This window comes from Cervus canadensis, chromosome 17 (assembly GCF_019320065.1).
Source record: "Cervus canadensis isolate Bull #8, Minnesota chromosome 17, ASM1932006v1, whole genome shotgun sequence".
NCBI classification, from domain to species: Eukaryota; Metazoa; Chordata; class Mammalia; order Artiodactyla; family Cervidae; genus Cervus; species Cervus canadensis.
Genome location: NC_057402.1, coordinates 3,879,614 through 3,894,589, shown reverse-complemented (window position 1 = coordinate 3,894,589; position 14,976 = coordinate 3,879,614). Strand labels below are relative to the sequence as shown.

At 52.5% G+C, this 14,976-nt stretch overlaps 1 long non-coding RNA gene across 1 annotated transcript; it reads right to left on the bottom strand.

Moving 5' to 3' along the window:
• Positions 1-6,586: 6,586 nt before the first annotated feature.
• LOC122419677 lies at positions 6,587-8,876 on the bottom strand. The gene is made up of 3 exons (XR_006262958.1): positions 7,871-8,876; positions 7,244-7,778; positions 6,587-6,800 (listed from the first exon to the last, which is right to left on the bottom strand). It is a non-coding gene; the product is annotated as an uncharacterized LOC122419677 (long non-coding RNA).
• Between the last annotated feature and the right edge of the window lie 6,100 nt (positions 8,877-14,976).

Genomic DNA, 14,976 nt, shown 5'->3' with positions numbered 1-14,976 from the left:
CCAGCTCCAACGGCCCTTCCTCCATGTCAGATTTGATACTGCCAAGAGGTTGGCCAAGACAAACTCATCATAAATAAAACAAATTCACCTGGGAATACCTCTCTTCAAGGACCACAGAATAGAAGGGTCCATGGAGACCCATGGTGCCTCCTGCGGGAGGATGGCGGCAGAATGCACGGAGCACAGAGGCTGAAAGATCAGACAGCATCAACTTGCTGTCCACTCGCTGGTCCCAACCAGGGGGCTGACACCAATGTCCCTGCTCTGCCAACAACAGCTGGGAACACATCCCTCCGGGGCAGGACTGGAACATAGAAAGAGCGGCTGAGCAGAATTAGTCCCAGTGAAATGGCTGTCCCAGGAAAACCTCTCTCCCAGAACCCCAGGGACCACCGCCCTCCCCCACAGCAGGAGTCCCTGATCAGCCCTCCCAGGGAGGTGTGGAGGACGGTCCCCCAGGTGATGACCACAGCTAACATCATGCACCTGGGCACCATCCAGCTGCCACCTCCAGAGAGGGCTGGTGGATTGTTTTCATCGGCTCTGAGTTCCTGTAGTTGTCACTACCACTGTTTAGTTGTATTATTTCGGGAAGGGGGCCTCTTCTCATCTGATTCTCTCCCTCAAATGTTGGGTGAAATTCTTCACTATGGAACCTGGACATGTTTACCCAGCCTCTCTTGCAGCAGGAAATGGGAACATGACTGAGGCCTCTCACAGTCGTGCCCATTCTTAGAGGCAGGCATGGCCTGTGATCAAGCCAAGGATGGTCAGACACTGGGTGTCCCTGAATCCACCAACACACGGTGGATGAGGGGTCAGCCTCCACATACATACCCAGAGAGGCAGGGACACCAGAGCCCCTTCCATGAAGTGCCATGGGGGCCAGGGGGCTCCTCAAGCTGAGATTTGATACCGAAAAAGAAGTGCACCATGTTTGTTTCGTCACATATCAAGCGAAAAGAACATGGGCAACTTCTTTTCAGGTACCAGTGGTCAGTCCTGATGGGCACGAACGTGCTCACGGCTCACCTGCGTGGAAGGGATACCAGGCGTCAGGGTGTGGTGGCCGGGCCTCAGCCAACACCATCCATTCAATGGGTGCTTGAAAGCAATGGGGCGTCTGCTCACCTGGGAGGAGGCAGACGGCGCTCCGTGTCTGCAGCATCCGGGCAGCCCTCACAGGTGAGGTGACACGGGGAGGAGGTGGATCACATGGCCAATATGGATAAAGCAAGTCAACCCCAACCTCTCTCTCACTCATGATTCCAGGGAGAGCTCACGGGCAGAATCCAATACTCAGTACAGACAGGTTCCTTAATGTTTGCGATCAAGTCCACAAATGGTCATGCAGAGCATCATTTCAGAGGAAATGGGGTGGTCTGGGACCCTGAAATAAAATCTCCTCCATGAGTCAGTGGTTCTGTAAAGCATGCTCTTGAGAAATGCGAAGCCAAGGACCTCAAGTTAGGTGGGACAAGTCACCGAAGCAGAATCTGCTGTCCGTGGACCATCCCTAGGGTGTCTCTGGCAAGCTCCTGACTCTAGCATTCCCTTCTTACAGACACTCCTGGTTCCTTCGAGAGATGGTCTAGTTCTACAAGACAGGCTGTTCAAGATGACTTGTTACAAATACAGCAAATCCATCACACAGGGCCACTGAACAGTGGGGATGAAGAAATGATGTCTTTTCCAAAGTCAGCATCACTTCCAGGAAGTCCTCCCAGGGAGTGGGGAGTCCGGGGGTGAAGGAGGCAGGGGAGATGCTCTGTGGTCCAACCGTCCTTCAGGTCTCTTGGAGAGGGCTCATGCCAATGGCGTTCCCTGGACACAAAACACATTAATTGGGGATTACTTGTCATTTAAATTAAACCAAGAGGACAACACTTTTGAAGTGCAAACACAGTAAATCCACAAGAAAAAGTCACTTTTCACCAAGAATTCACCTTGGGAAATTGAAGATAGCTGAACCAAGAGACATATATCCTTGAAAGATAAATGCAGGGTTTTTTTTTTTTTTTTTTTGGTCACTGCAGCAGCATGGTATCCCCATGCTTTAAACCCCAAGTAAGATAAAACCCAACTCAAACTGGCCAAAACAATAAAGGGAGAGAGAGGCTTCATATGACTGATTGGCTTATACAACTGAAAACCATCAAGGCAGGGCAAGCTTCAGACAAGGTTTGACTCAGGGGCTGAAACATGAAGGAAATCAGGCGACACTGGGGAAGGAAAAAAGATTCGGGGCGGGGGGCAAAAATCTTGACCAGAGTCCACTACAAGTGCCCACATGCCTTCTGTGAAGTTGGCAATGGAACCAAGAAGTCTTCGAGGCTGAATTGGATACTGAAAAAGAAGTGCACCGCGAATGTTTCGTCACATATAAAGCGAAAAAGACACGGGCAACTTCTCCTTAAGCACCACAGGTCAGGATCATCTGGCAGCCCAGCTTCTCCACGGTGACATCACTTCAGCAGACTTCTGAGAGCAAATGGGTCCTGCTGGTGCATCAGGTGACATGTCTTCATGAAACAGGTGCCAGAAGGGATGTTTTGGGATTGTCAGAACGCAGAAGATAGCTCAAGGGCAACACTGCCTCAAAGGAAAGGAGACAACCTTGGGCCTGACAGGGTCAACACTGCAGACGGCCTCAGCGTACAGAAGTGCCCCCGCGTAGACAGGACATGGGAGGTTAATGACTTACTGGATGAGCAGCGAATGAAACCTGAGTTTTTGGTGGCCCATGTGGATGACTGACACACCCTCACCTGTCTCTACATCCCACCTTCGTCGTAACCCCCTCGTGGTGCCGTGGACTGCCCATTGCTTGACTTTGGGCTTGGCTATGTGACTTGGTTTGACCAATGAGAAATGGACAGAGATGTGCCTGTTCCAAGTTTCAGTCTTAAGCAGCCTCTGAGTTTCCCCTTACTTTCTTGGGCCCCTGTCACGCTGGGCAGTCCCAGAGCAGAGTGACAGAATGTGAGTCCCACATTCACCCCCTGGAGCAAGCCTCACCTCCAGAACTTGTCCTAGATATAGAAAAAGTGAAAGTCGCTCAGTCCTGTCCGACTCTTTGCAACCCCACGGACTGTAGCCTGTCAGGCTCCTCTGTCCATGGAATTCTGCAGGCCAGAATACTGGAGTGGGTTGCCATTCCCTTCTCCAGGGGATCTTCCCAACCCAGGAATCGAACCAGGGTCTCTGGCATTGCAGGTGGATTCTTTACCAGCTGAGCTACCAGGGAAGGACTCCCAGAATTAGTGGACCAAGAAACACACGTGCTAAGCTGAGCATATGGTCTTGAATGAGATATCCACATCCATACCTTCATGGATGGCAAACTCCAAGGCCCCTTCTCTGCCATTGGTGTCACGTCCAGAATGCATCTGAAGCAGCATCTGACACTGACCAGTGTCCAGTCTGGATGAGTCCTCCTAGGTCAAAAAAATGCTGAACAACAGACACAGACATGAGTGATGACAACAAAGCCTCCTCCCCAAGTAATGAACGTGGACTTGAAATCCACTCAAGGAGAGGTTGGATTCTATAGGTGATAACGACCCAGAAGGGGCAGATTGAAACCTGCCTGTGAGCACCCCGAGGCCAGTCCCTCGCCTCCTCACTCACTGGTGGTGGTACAGATACCAGTGGTGCTGCCTGGAATCAGGAGTCACATCCAGGAAATCCTCCAGGGTGGTTTTACTACTGAAAAGAGATGGACCATGTGATACTCATCTCATCCATGACAGGCTCATCAGACAGCCTCTTTTCAGACCCCACAGAATAGAGTTGACATCACGAGAGTAGGTGCTCCCAACAGCAGCACTATTGGCCACAGACTCAAATACACACACACACACACACACACACACAGATGAGAGACTGGAGCCTGAAGCAGGTAACACACGCGTCCTGCCTTCAACCTGTGCGGTGGGCTGTGCCTCCTCCCTGACACTTTCAGGGCAGGTTAACCATCCTCCTGGGAAAGGTTTGACTGGGAAGAGACGATTCACTGACAATTGCTTCTACTCATTTTTCAAAGATGGGAGAGGGAGCCCCCAAAGGGCGACCCCTCTTCCCATACAGCAGACTCATTCCAGTCCCCGATCCTCCTACATCTTTTCCAAAGTCGCCATGTGCACCAAGATGTCATCCCACAGATGGAATGGGTGCTGGTGGATAGTCAAACGGGTGACCTACATCATAAATTAAGTGTACGTCACCGGTCTACCATCCCCTCAGCTACCCTGGAGAGCGGCTGGTGTGTCCAGTGAGCCGTCCGGGCCGGATCCCACCCCGAGGCGCCACCACCCACCGTGAGTCATCAGACAGACGAGAACCGCAAGGGGCAGCCTCCCTCCAACACCGCAAGCCCGGCCCTTCTCCAAACGTGGCTTCCCTTCCAAGGAGCTGTTGCTTGGAGGGCTGCATCCTGGAGGCCACCCTCCACCCCCGCCCTACGACACATGACATTCCGCCTTCCTCCTGGCTACTCAGAGTGCAGCTGGCCACGTCCCTTCCCTGAAGGCTGCATCGGGAACAGGACGTGCCTCCAGGGTGGGATTTGATACTAAAAAAGAGGTTTCCCGTGTATGTTTCATCATAAATAAAGAGAAGACAACACGGATAACCTCTCCTTCAAGTATCGAAGATTAGCCCTGGTCAAAAGCATACACCAAAAAAACAAAACATCGTGCAGTCTTCCGCTGATGCTGGAGCTTTCCCGAGTCTGTGTGGCCCCGGACGGACCAGCTGACATGTGTCGTGTACAACCGAAAAGTCTGAATCGAGTGTCTTGGGGTTGCTTCCGGAGGGCAGCCAAGGAACCCTTTAAGACTTAACGCTGGAAAGAGGTCACTTGTGAAATATTTCCCACCAGTACAGAGAACATTTAGTTACAACTGCTTTCCAGGAATTGGAGCTTTCCTTGAGGGGGAAACTGCAATCTCCTTCTGGAAGTATTGATATATCAGGCCTCAGGAAGTGTCCCAGCAACAGTTTGCATCCCAAGGTCAATGCATCAGGAGCAAATTCATAGATAAATCCTGCATTTCGTGGTCAAGAGGTCAGAGCTGTGGTCTGCCATGAACAGACACCCAGGCCCCTGCATGGAATCGGCTATGGGTCCGGGTAATATTCCAGGTAAGCTGTGGTTCTAAAAACAGATGGATAATATCAAGTTAGTCCTAAGTAAAGTGAGCGCCAAGGCTGAGGAGGGACAGCTGGGGATAGAGCCAGGCCTCCATCTTCCACATGAAACACTACTTAACTACCTTCCACTGCCTTCCATTTAAATCAGCAGAATTAAGGAAGAAAAACAACTTTCATTTCTGGAAGTCAGTTGGCCACATATTTTTGCCACATCTGGGCTGGCTTTTCTGTTTTACTGCAAAACCCCTTTGGCCATAATTCTTTGTTGGGGGAATACTGCTCTCTGCAAACTTTCATTTCACTAAGAAGGCAGGCCCACCCCAAAACAGGCCTGGAGAGCTAGGACTCAAAAGTCACGGAAAAAGAAGTCCAGGCTTTCTCTTGTCAAGTGGTATAATGGTGCCCTCCCCTCTTTCCGTAGCTGGCCTTTAGAACAGAGATCAAAGAGGGTTACCTACCACCCAGGCTGTCCCCCTCCATCCTCACAATCTGGCTCTGGTCCCTGGTGAGCCATCAGAGTATAAGAACACAGCAGCCACTGCCTGGACACAACAGAGGCGATCCCCCCACCACGACCCCGCTTTCTCACCTTTCTCTCTTTTTCCCCTCATGGCTCTTTTCTGGTGGAAGGAATGATGTTTGGGCATCAGCTACAGGATATTAAAGACTGGTAGGGTTTCCTGGTGGCTCAGATGGTAAAGAACCTGCTTGCAATGAGGGAGACTTAGGAGACCTGGGTTGGGAAGATTCCCCTGCATAAGGAAATGGCAACCCGCTCCAGGATTCTTGCCTGCAGAATCCCATGGACAGAGAAGCCTGGCGGGCTACAGTCTATGGGGTCACAAAGAGTCAGGCACAACTGAGTGACTAACACTTTCACTTTCTTCAGCGCTGTTCATGGCTACCACCACAACCGTTCTGACACTCATCAAACCAAGTACAGAAGAAGTGGAAAGATCTGGGCCTTCTCAAGAACCCATGCCCCTTTCCCAACTGCCAAGAAAAAGCCCAGAACCGAGACATGGCCTACTGCCATCGAAGCCAACACAGTGCAGACAACCTACCTCTGTGCCCCGGCTTTAGAGCCGACCAAGAACCACTTCCTTCCCCAAAGGTTGGCGTCACCTCCATGGAGTCCTACTGGAAAGAATGGAAAGGAACATCAACGCCAGATACACCATGCAGAGCAAGGGAAACAGATGTGTGGGCTCATTCACCCTGGACTTGTGCTGACCACAACTTCTGTCTCATTCAGGAACTCTTCCAAGCTGGTATTTGATACTGAAGAGAGGTTGGTGTGGATGCCCCCTGATGCATGCACGCTCAGTCATGTCCAACTCTTTGCGAGCCCATGGACTGCAGCCTGCCAGCCTCCTCTGTCCATGGAATTCTCCAGGTAAGACTACTGGAGCAGGTTGCCATTTCCATCTCCAGGGGATCTTCCTGACTCAGGGATTGAACCCGCATCTCTTGTATCTCCTGCATTGGCAGATGGGTACATTATCAGCTGAGCCACCGGGGAAGCCCTTTGGTGTGAATAATTTGTCACAAAAGATGGAGTATACTGAAGGAAACCTCTCCTTGAGAACCGCGGAAAAGAGCCACCTCCAGACACACAGCTTCTTCCTTGACAGCAGCATTGCCCCCTAAGGATGAAGTAGATACAATGGTAAGTGAACCAGGTGTGTCCCAGGTAAAGCACATGGCCTGCAGTCAGCTATCTGCTCATTTCTCCTGGACCACAGTTGATGATAAAGCCCCCTTCCCTAAATTGGTGTAACATCAAGCATTCCTAAAGAGGTAAATGCACTCCAGAATTCCTACTGAAAATAAACAGCTCCTATCCCAGACCAATTCTAGAGACCGCCCCCTCCCCCCACCCCACTGCCAAGGCCTTGTCTTGATCTCAGAACTGGTATTTCTTCCCAAAGATGTCATGTCTAGGACATCTTTTCGGAATAAACCAGAGAGTGAGGGGCAGTGGTCTAGGCTACCTACACTGTCCAGGGCATGCTGGCCATGCAACAGGCATTCACCAACATGGGTCTTTGGGCTAAGTCCAAGATAAATGCAACCACAGATGACCTACCTGCATGTTCCAGGCATGGAGCTATCTTGGGGACCATGGTCTTCCTCTAGGTGGGCATTCCCTTGGGAAGTACTCCTGAGAATGGATAAGATACAGATGGTTAGTGGAATAGGTAGCTAAAATCAGAAATATGGGACAGGCTTGTGGCCAAGTTATTCACGACCACACGACCCCATCCCACAGGCTGAGGTCTGGACCAGAAGGCCTCCAAGGTGGGATCTGATACTGGAAAAAAGGTTAACCAGGTGTGTTTCATCCTCATGAGAGAAACAGAGAACTAGAAAACCTCTCCTCAAGTCCCACCAATTACACTGACTTGAGCTGGTTCTTCTCAGACTTGACAGCCAATCCCAGAAGCCCTGTTAATATGGGTTGCACACGGATGGTTAGTAGAACAGGTGACATGAGTCATACATACAAGGCACAGGCTTTGTGGTCAACCACTTATTTCTGTCCACAGGGCAGGAGCTGACAGTTAAACGTCTTTCCCGGAAGCTGAGGTCTGGACCGGAGGCCTTCAAGATGGGATTTGATACTGGAAAAGAGGTTAACCAGGTGTGTTTCATCCTCATTAAAGAAACAGAAACCCAGAAAACCTCTCTTCAGGTACCATGGATGAACACTGACCAGAACACCACTGATTCTTCCCCAGACTTGACCTCCAATCCTGGACGTCCTGTGAGTACGGAGTTGGACTCTGTGACGGTCGCAATGCTGGTTTAAGCCACTGGTTGAGCGCATGCTGTCCATCCAAGTACCCCAGTGGAGCAGGCCTGGTGGCAACCTCAACATCCTGAAATTGGCATCGTGGCCAGAGGCTGGTGAGACCACAGAGACACTGCTCAGAAGAGCGGTCACGTTTTTGGTTCACTCCCAGGGAAAACTTATCTCAGTTACCACAGGGACACATACACCCCAAGCCAAGGTGGGTTCCCCTGCCCCAAGTTTCCCCCCCAAGGATTCCCTGGATACTGAGGTGTATGACCTGGGTCATCAATAAAGTCCACACGCCCCGGTCAGCAGGTCACTCCAGTACTTTGGGGTGGCACAGACAGCATGCCCCTTCCCCTGAGTTTGGATGGCCTCACATCTTGGAAGCCCTCCAAGACAAGATCCCCTACTGAAAACAAGTCCAAGTTTGCAGTATCTGGCACGCAGGTGGCCGACGCCTCGAAGGTGTTCTCTTCCGAGTCCAGCGGAGCCCGGCTGACCCCGAAAAGTCTCCTTCCCCCAGAGTGGGCACTTCTTCCGGAAGTTCTCCAAGAGGGAATTAGATACTGAGGGTTAGTGGACCAGGTCACAAACGGCACAAATAAAGCGTGTGCTCTCTGGTCAACCATCTCATGTACCCAGGCACGTGGTGAAGCCATTCTCCTCGTCCGCCAGTTAGCTCTGCCCTCGAAGTCGCCAGGCCAGCGGGGTCTGCTGAGAATAAGGCTGCCGCGCGTCAGTCATCATCACACACAAGACAAATGCATCACAAACAAACCCCACCGTGTGGCACCGAGCGCAGACCGAGTGTGCCCACCCGCCGTTGATGTTAGCTCCAGGAAAGCTTGCAAGGCGGGATTAGATACCGCAAAGAGGTCGACCGTGTAATGTGCGCCATAAATAAAGCGAACGCGCCACGGACCACCTCTCTCCAAGTACCAGGGCAGTGGCTCCTCCTCAAAGCTGAGATCACCTCCGGGAAGTCTTCCAAGGCGAAGATGTGATATTGAGAAGAAGTAGACCATGTGTCCTACGTCATAAATAAAGCGTACACACCATGGTCAACCGCGTCTTCAAATACCAGGAAGGGACGCCGACCTCGCCTCGCTTCCCTTCATCTGGGACCACCTCCCGGAAGCCCTGGCAATCTACATCATGAGTTACCAGCCACCAGCAAGGGTGGCCACGACCACACATACCCACGCCCAACACCACTACCACCTCCAGGGTGCCCGGAAAGGCTGGGATGGATTGCTGAGTGTTGGCCGGGGGGCATAAAGCCCATGATCTGTGCTGGATGGCGCCTACCACCCGCTTCCAAGCTGGCGTGGCCTCCAGGAAGTCCCCTCAGGCTGACTGATGCTGAGAATTAGTGGACCATGTGACATACGTCATAATGCACACGTACGTTTTATGGTCGACCATCTCTCCACACACAGCGAAACGGTGCTGAAGCCAGACCAGCGCGTCTCCCACGAAGTCGGCTTTGCCTCGGGGAAGCCCTCTGCGACTGAATTTGATATTGAGAAGACGTGGACCACATTACATACGACATAGAGACAGCGCATGTTCTATGGTCAACCATCTTTTCAGGTACCGTGGGAAGGGCTGATGTCAGAACCGGCGTCTCTTTCCTCTCCTTAGCATCCCCTTCCGGAAGCCCTCAGAGGCTAGATGCAGTATTGAGAAGAGGCCACTATGCAATGTCTGCTAGAGGCGCAGTGGACGCGGCACAGAGAAACCCTCAAGGACCCACAGTGGAGGTGACGCCGGGACGAGCGCTATGCCTGATGCTCAGCACTGCCTACAGGAAGCCCCCCCAAGGTGCAGTGGCTGTTACGGAAAGGTGGACTGAGTCACATGCTTTGTAAGTAAGACGTATGAAGCGTGGTCAACTTCTTCTAAGTATCTCAAAGCAGTCCTGGAGCCAGAACCGTCTCAGAGGTGAACATGACCTCCCTGGAGACTTTTGAGGCTGAATGAGATACTGGAAAGAAGCAGACCACATTACATACGCTGTTAATCAAACACATGCAGTGCGGTGGAACCCTTTCCAGGTACCGTAAGGTCGGCGCGGGCGCCAGAACCAGGGCTCCGACTTGACTCTCAGGCTGGCAGCATCTTCAGCAAGTTCCTCAAGGCTGGATGGGAGACGGGGGAAGAAATGGGCCTGTGGACCGCACATCGTCTGAAAGCACTTGAGGCCAATCAGATCTTCGTGGAGGCTCAATGTTGAGTCCAGAGCCGAGGCGTCTTCCCCGGGAAGACTAAGCTTGATATGGAAAAAAGATAGACTGTACACGCATCGTCAACGAAAAATATGACTCAGTGTCTCTTGAAGTACCTGGTGTGGCATCGTCTTGCAGGCACCGTATCCGCCTCTACATGGGCACGTGGTCCTGAAGTCAGCAGAGGATAGCCTTGAGGCTGACGGGACGCAGAAGGTGGCATAGCCCTCCGTGAACATTCTCGGTGCTGGCCACGGTTACTTCAAGGACCATGGGCGAGGGGTGTGCCACGGTGGAAACAGCTCCCGAGAGGTGATTATTGTCCTCGGGAAGCCCTTGAAGGCTGCATTTGACAGTGAGGAGAAGACGGCGTCGCAAGCATTAACAGATTAAGAACACATCTACCAGTCTACCATTCCGCCAAGTACCATGGAGCAGGGAGGGTGCGGAGAGCAGGGTAGCCTCTCTTAACTTCAGGCTTTCTCCAGGAGGGTTTGGATGGCTGGGCTGGATACCAAGAAGCGGTTTACCGTCCCACATACATATTCAGAATGTATGTGGGACGGTAAACCATTTCTTCAAGTACCGCACGGTGGCAGTGACGCTGGAAGAAGGCTGGCATCTGCAAAGTTGCCTCTGGGGACCTCCTCACGGCTGTATTTGATGCTGAGAAGAAGCAGGTCACGGTGTCATACTAAAGAAGAGTTGCGAAGTCAACCATTGTCATTGAATGCCAGAGAGCAGCACTGATCCCGAAAGAGAAGCAAGATCCACTCCCCAGAGACGGTGAGATTTCCCGAGGCAGAACTTGATATAAGAAGAGCGAGAGTATGCAATTTCGCACCATGCAGAAAAGAACATGCCATACAGTACACCATCTCTTCGCGTGTCACGGAGAGGCCTGATGCTGAGTCCGAGGGCGCCTCCATGAAGATGGCGTCACTTCCGGGGGCCTCGAGGATGGATTTGATACTGAGGGTTAGTGGACCGTGTTACATACGTCACAGATAAAGCGTACGCTATACGGTCTACTATCTCTCCAAGTACCACACAGGGACGCCGAGGACAGAGGCTGGGGGCACGTCCAGAAAGTCTTCCAGAGCTGAAGAGAATCAGAGGGCAGGTCGACTACAACACAAACATCATGCCACAAGCACACACAGGCTAGAAGTCTTGTCTCCGCTGTCCGGAGTTGGCGCGGATGCTGGAACTGGTGGCTTATCCCCAAAGCTGGCAACTCCTCCAGGAAGCCCTCGAAGGCTGCAAGTCCCACTGAGCAGAAGTGGACGACGTTCTGTTTCACCATTCCAAAAATATCGATCAAATGCCTACTAGGTGTCAGGCACTGTGTTGGATCTGAGAGAATGGGTAGGTGGGTATGACAGGCGGGTGGGCATGGCATGTGGCAAAGAGGAACAAGTGAGGGGCTGGTCGTGAGCAAATTGAGAAACAGAAGATGGCGTGTGTGCCATCACAAGGAACACCTGTCTAGTTCTGAGCAGGCCAAGCAAATAATCTCCAGGCACATGAAGCCCAGGTCTCCAGGCACATGAAGCCCAGGTCGTGAGCCCTAGTTTTGAGCATCAAAAAAAAAAAAAGAAAAAAAAATATATATGTATATGCCACAAAGAAAGATTGATGGCCAAGGGAATTTCCAAGAGATTGTTCCAGGCCAGATGGGATCTGAGCAGTAACCACCGTGCCATCTTCGGTGAACCAGGCAGATGTCATTTTGGTCAAACAGACTCCCTAAGGTCAGAACCTCCATCTCATCCCCAGTCTTGGCTTCGCCTCCAGAAAACCTTGGAGGAGGAATTTAACATTGATCAGAGGTGGACTTTCATACACACATAGGAACTTCAACATAGGGGACTATCTCTCCAATACCGTGATGGAAGCTGGGCTGCTGGGTCCCCCTGAAGGTGGTGTCGGTTCCATGAAGCCCTCCAGAGCTGGCTGGGCTACTGGGAAGTGGTGGCCCACGTCCCACCAGTCTCTCCTCGTGCACAGGCCACAAAGCAAGCCATCTCTTCAAGGACCACGACTGAGGCTGGAAGCAGTGTCTCTCCCCCAGGCAGCGTCACCTCCAGAAAAGCCCCCAGAGGATGCACTTAAAAGGCCTTGTTGTGAGATTCGGACATCAGACACGGGCCCCGGGGGTGACTGCAGAGGAGGGCCATGGCTAAACCCAGTGTCCTCTTCCCTCACGTTGGCAACACCTCCGGGGTGCCCTCCGAGGACGGATTGGATACTGAGAGTTAGTGGACCATGTTACATAGGTCAAAAATCACAAAGCCTACGTTCCATAGTCTACCATCTCTGCAGGAACCATGGAGTGGTGCTGACCCCAGAATCAGGGCTTGTCCCTGAAGTTGGTGTCGCTTCCAGGCTTAAGGTTTCTGAGGCCCTGTTTGGCATTAGGAAGCAGGCACACAGGGAACACAAACAGCTCCCCTCAAATGTGGGGAAGCAGTTCTGATAGGGAAGACGTGCCTCCCTCCTGAACCAGCTTCTCCCGTAGGAAGGCCACGCCAACTCGGAAAGACCGAGAAGAGGCAAACCACACAACGCTGACTGTGCTTTGGCCATTGCACGGTCAGCGGTGTCTGAATCACAGGGAGCGGCAGTGGTTTGCTCTGCGTGGCAGAACGGGAAGCTCCAAGAGCGGAGCTCATGTGTGAAAGGAGGCCCTCAACTTCTGCGTACCGACCTACGCACGCTCACCCAGCCTCTGACAGTCCTCGCCACATGCCACACCCCCCTTGTAGACTCGAGCCGCAGGGCTGGGTGTGAAATGGGCTCTTCGTTATCCTGCTCAACACCAACACCTCCACCTCCTCCCCGAGGTCTTCCCAGGGTCTCTCCGTCCCCTCTCATAGCCCAACTGCCGATACAACCACCCTGGACGAATGGGAGGCACAGCCGTGAGGTTGGGTGGTCACCACGGAAAGGGCAGGGCTGGCTCCAGGCAGCACGGGGGGGCACGGCTGTCCCCTGAATTCTCAATGCCCCCCACACGGCACCCCTGCTCCCAGTCCAGCCGTTGACGACCAAGCTGCCCGGAACCGCATTCTAGGCTTCAGCCTTCATCCCAATCCTCATCCCTGGGCTCCTTGAGCCCTGAGCCCACCCTCCAACTCCGACCTTTGCATCCCCTGCCCCTGCATGGGGCAGGCTCCACAGTCCCCCACTCACGTGGTCAAAGAAACACGCTCATGTTTGTCAAGCACCCATGAGCTGCTGGAACTGTGAATAAAACATGATCTCTGTCCTCCTGGAGCTTCTAGCCTATTAGGGGAGACTCATGTGGAAATAATTAACGCAGAGCATTGATTTCAAAATTAAAAGGGGCCAAAATGTTGTGAAAATGCAGGGATGTATAAGAAGAAGGTCTAATTGTTGTAGAGAAAGCTTCTCAGAAGAAGGATAAAGTAAAAGATGAAGGATGAGGAAGCTCAGCCAGGAAGAGAAACAAGAGAGGACCATGCAGGGCTGAAGTAGAGGAATGGACGCGGTGTGGACTAGAGAGATGTCTCAGGGACCAGATGGAGCACGAGCCAGATCAACGGCTCCTGGACCAGACAGGTGGAGCAAGGTCTGCATGGAGCACGGTAAGCAAAAGAGCATCTATAGGAATGGTACATGGAGAGGCAGAAATGTGCCAGAGGTCGAGCCAGGTGAGGTCTAGATCATTTAGAGCCTAACAGCAAAGTTTAAAGATTACGGATTTTATCCTCAAGCCAGGAAAAGCTGATAAAGAACTTGAGTTTGGCGTTTTGATACAGTGTCTCTTGCGAATGTGAAAAGAAAGTGCTGGGGGCAAAAGTGGAAGCAGGGAGAAAGAATACAGGAGTCTCAAAGAAGAGAGCAGTGCCCTGGACAGAGGAGGAACCACAGTCGTGGGGGGAAGTGGGCGTGCTGGGCAACAGTCAGGAAGAAGAATGGAAGAGACGTGGTAAGGTCCCAGGTAAGGGTGGGGAACGGGGAGCGTAAGACAATGGGAAGATTCTGGGTGAGTGTTGGTCACAAGAAGCCAGGAGAGGGCCTCTGGGCTGGCGAGCATGGGTCGGGGGCAGGCGTTCACTGCTGAACACTCCGAGTTCAAAGCGCTGGTAAGAAATCCTAGTCCAGATGCTGAGTCGGCAATCGGATGGAGGTCACCGACGATCCTAATGGAGGCACTTCTGGGGGAAAGGTGGGGTCAGAGAGCAAACAAAAATGAGACATGGAGAATCCACCAGGAAGATGGTGGCTCGATATTTTTTAGACTCAAAGGACAACAGTCTGGTGGGACCCTGTGGGAAGGCTGTAGGAAGTGGGGGCTGGAAAGGGCGGTGGGAGACCCCTGAGAAGCTGAAGAATGGAGTCAGGCTCGGGGGCAGGTGCTGCAGGGCCAGAAGCAGGTCACCTCCTCCCCTGGTCCTAGGGGAAGGGAAGCAAGGGGCCGGGGAGGATGGGGGGAAGCCACGGGGGTTTACTTGGATGGTCTTGATGTTCTCTGTGTCCGGGATGGGGGAGGAAGCCAGTCACATCGCTCCTTGGTACGGGGGCTCCTCTGACGCAGGGAGGGGTCACTGGCCCAGCATCAGATATATTCCACAGAGTAGTGGGCAAGGAAGAAAGGACAACTCTGAATAGCAGAGATGGACCCGGAAAGTATCCTTGTCCTCCTGGATAAAGTGACATGCCGCTCCACTGGCATCCTGGATTACTAGAGACGCAAGGAAGCCCACCTCTCCCTCCCACCCTCCAGGCCCCAGAGGGTGGCCCTTCTCACTTCCCCCAGACCCCAGG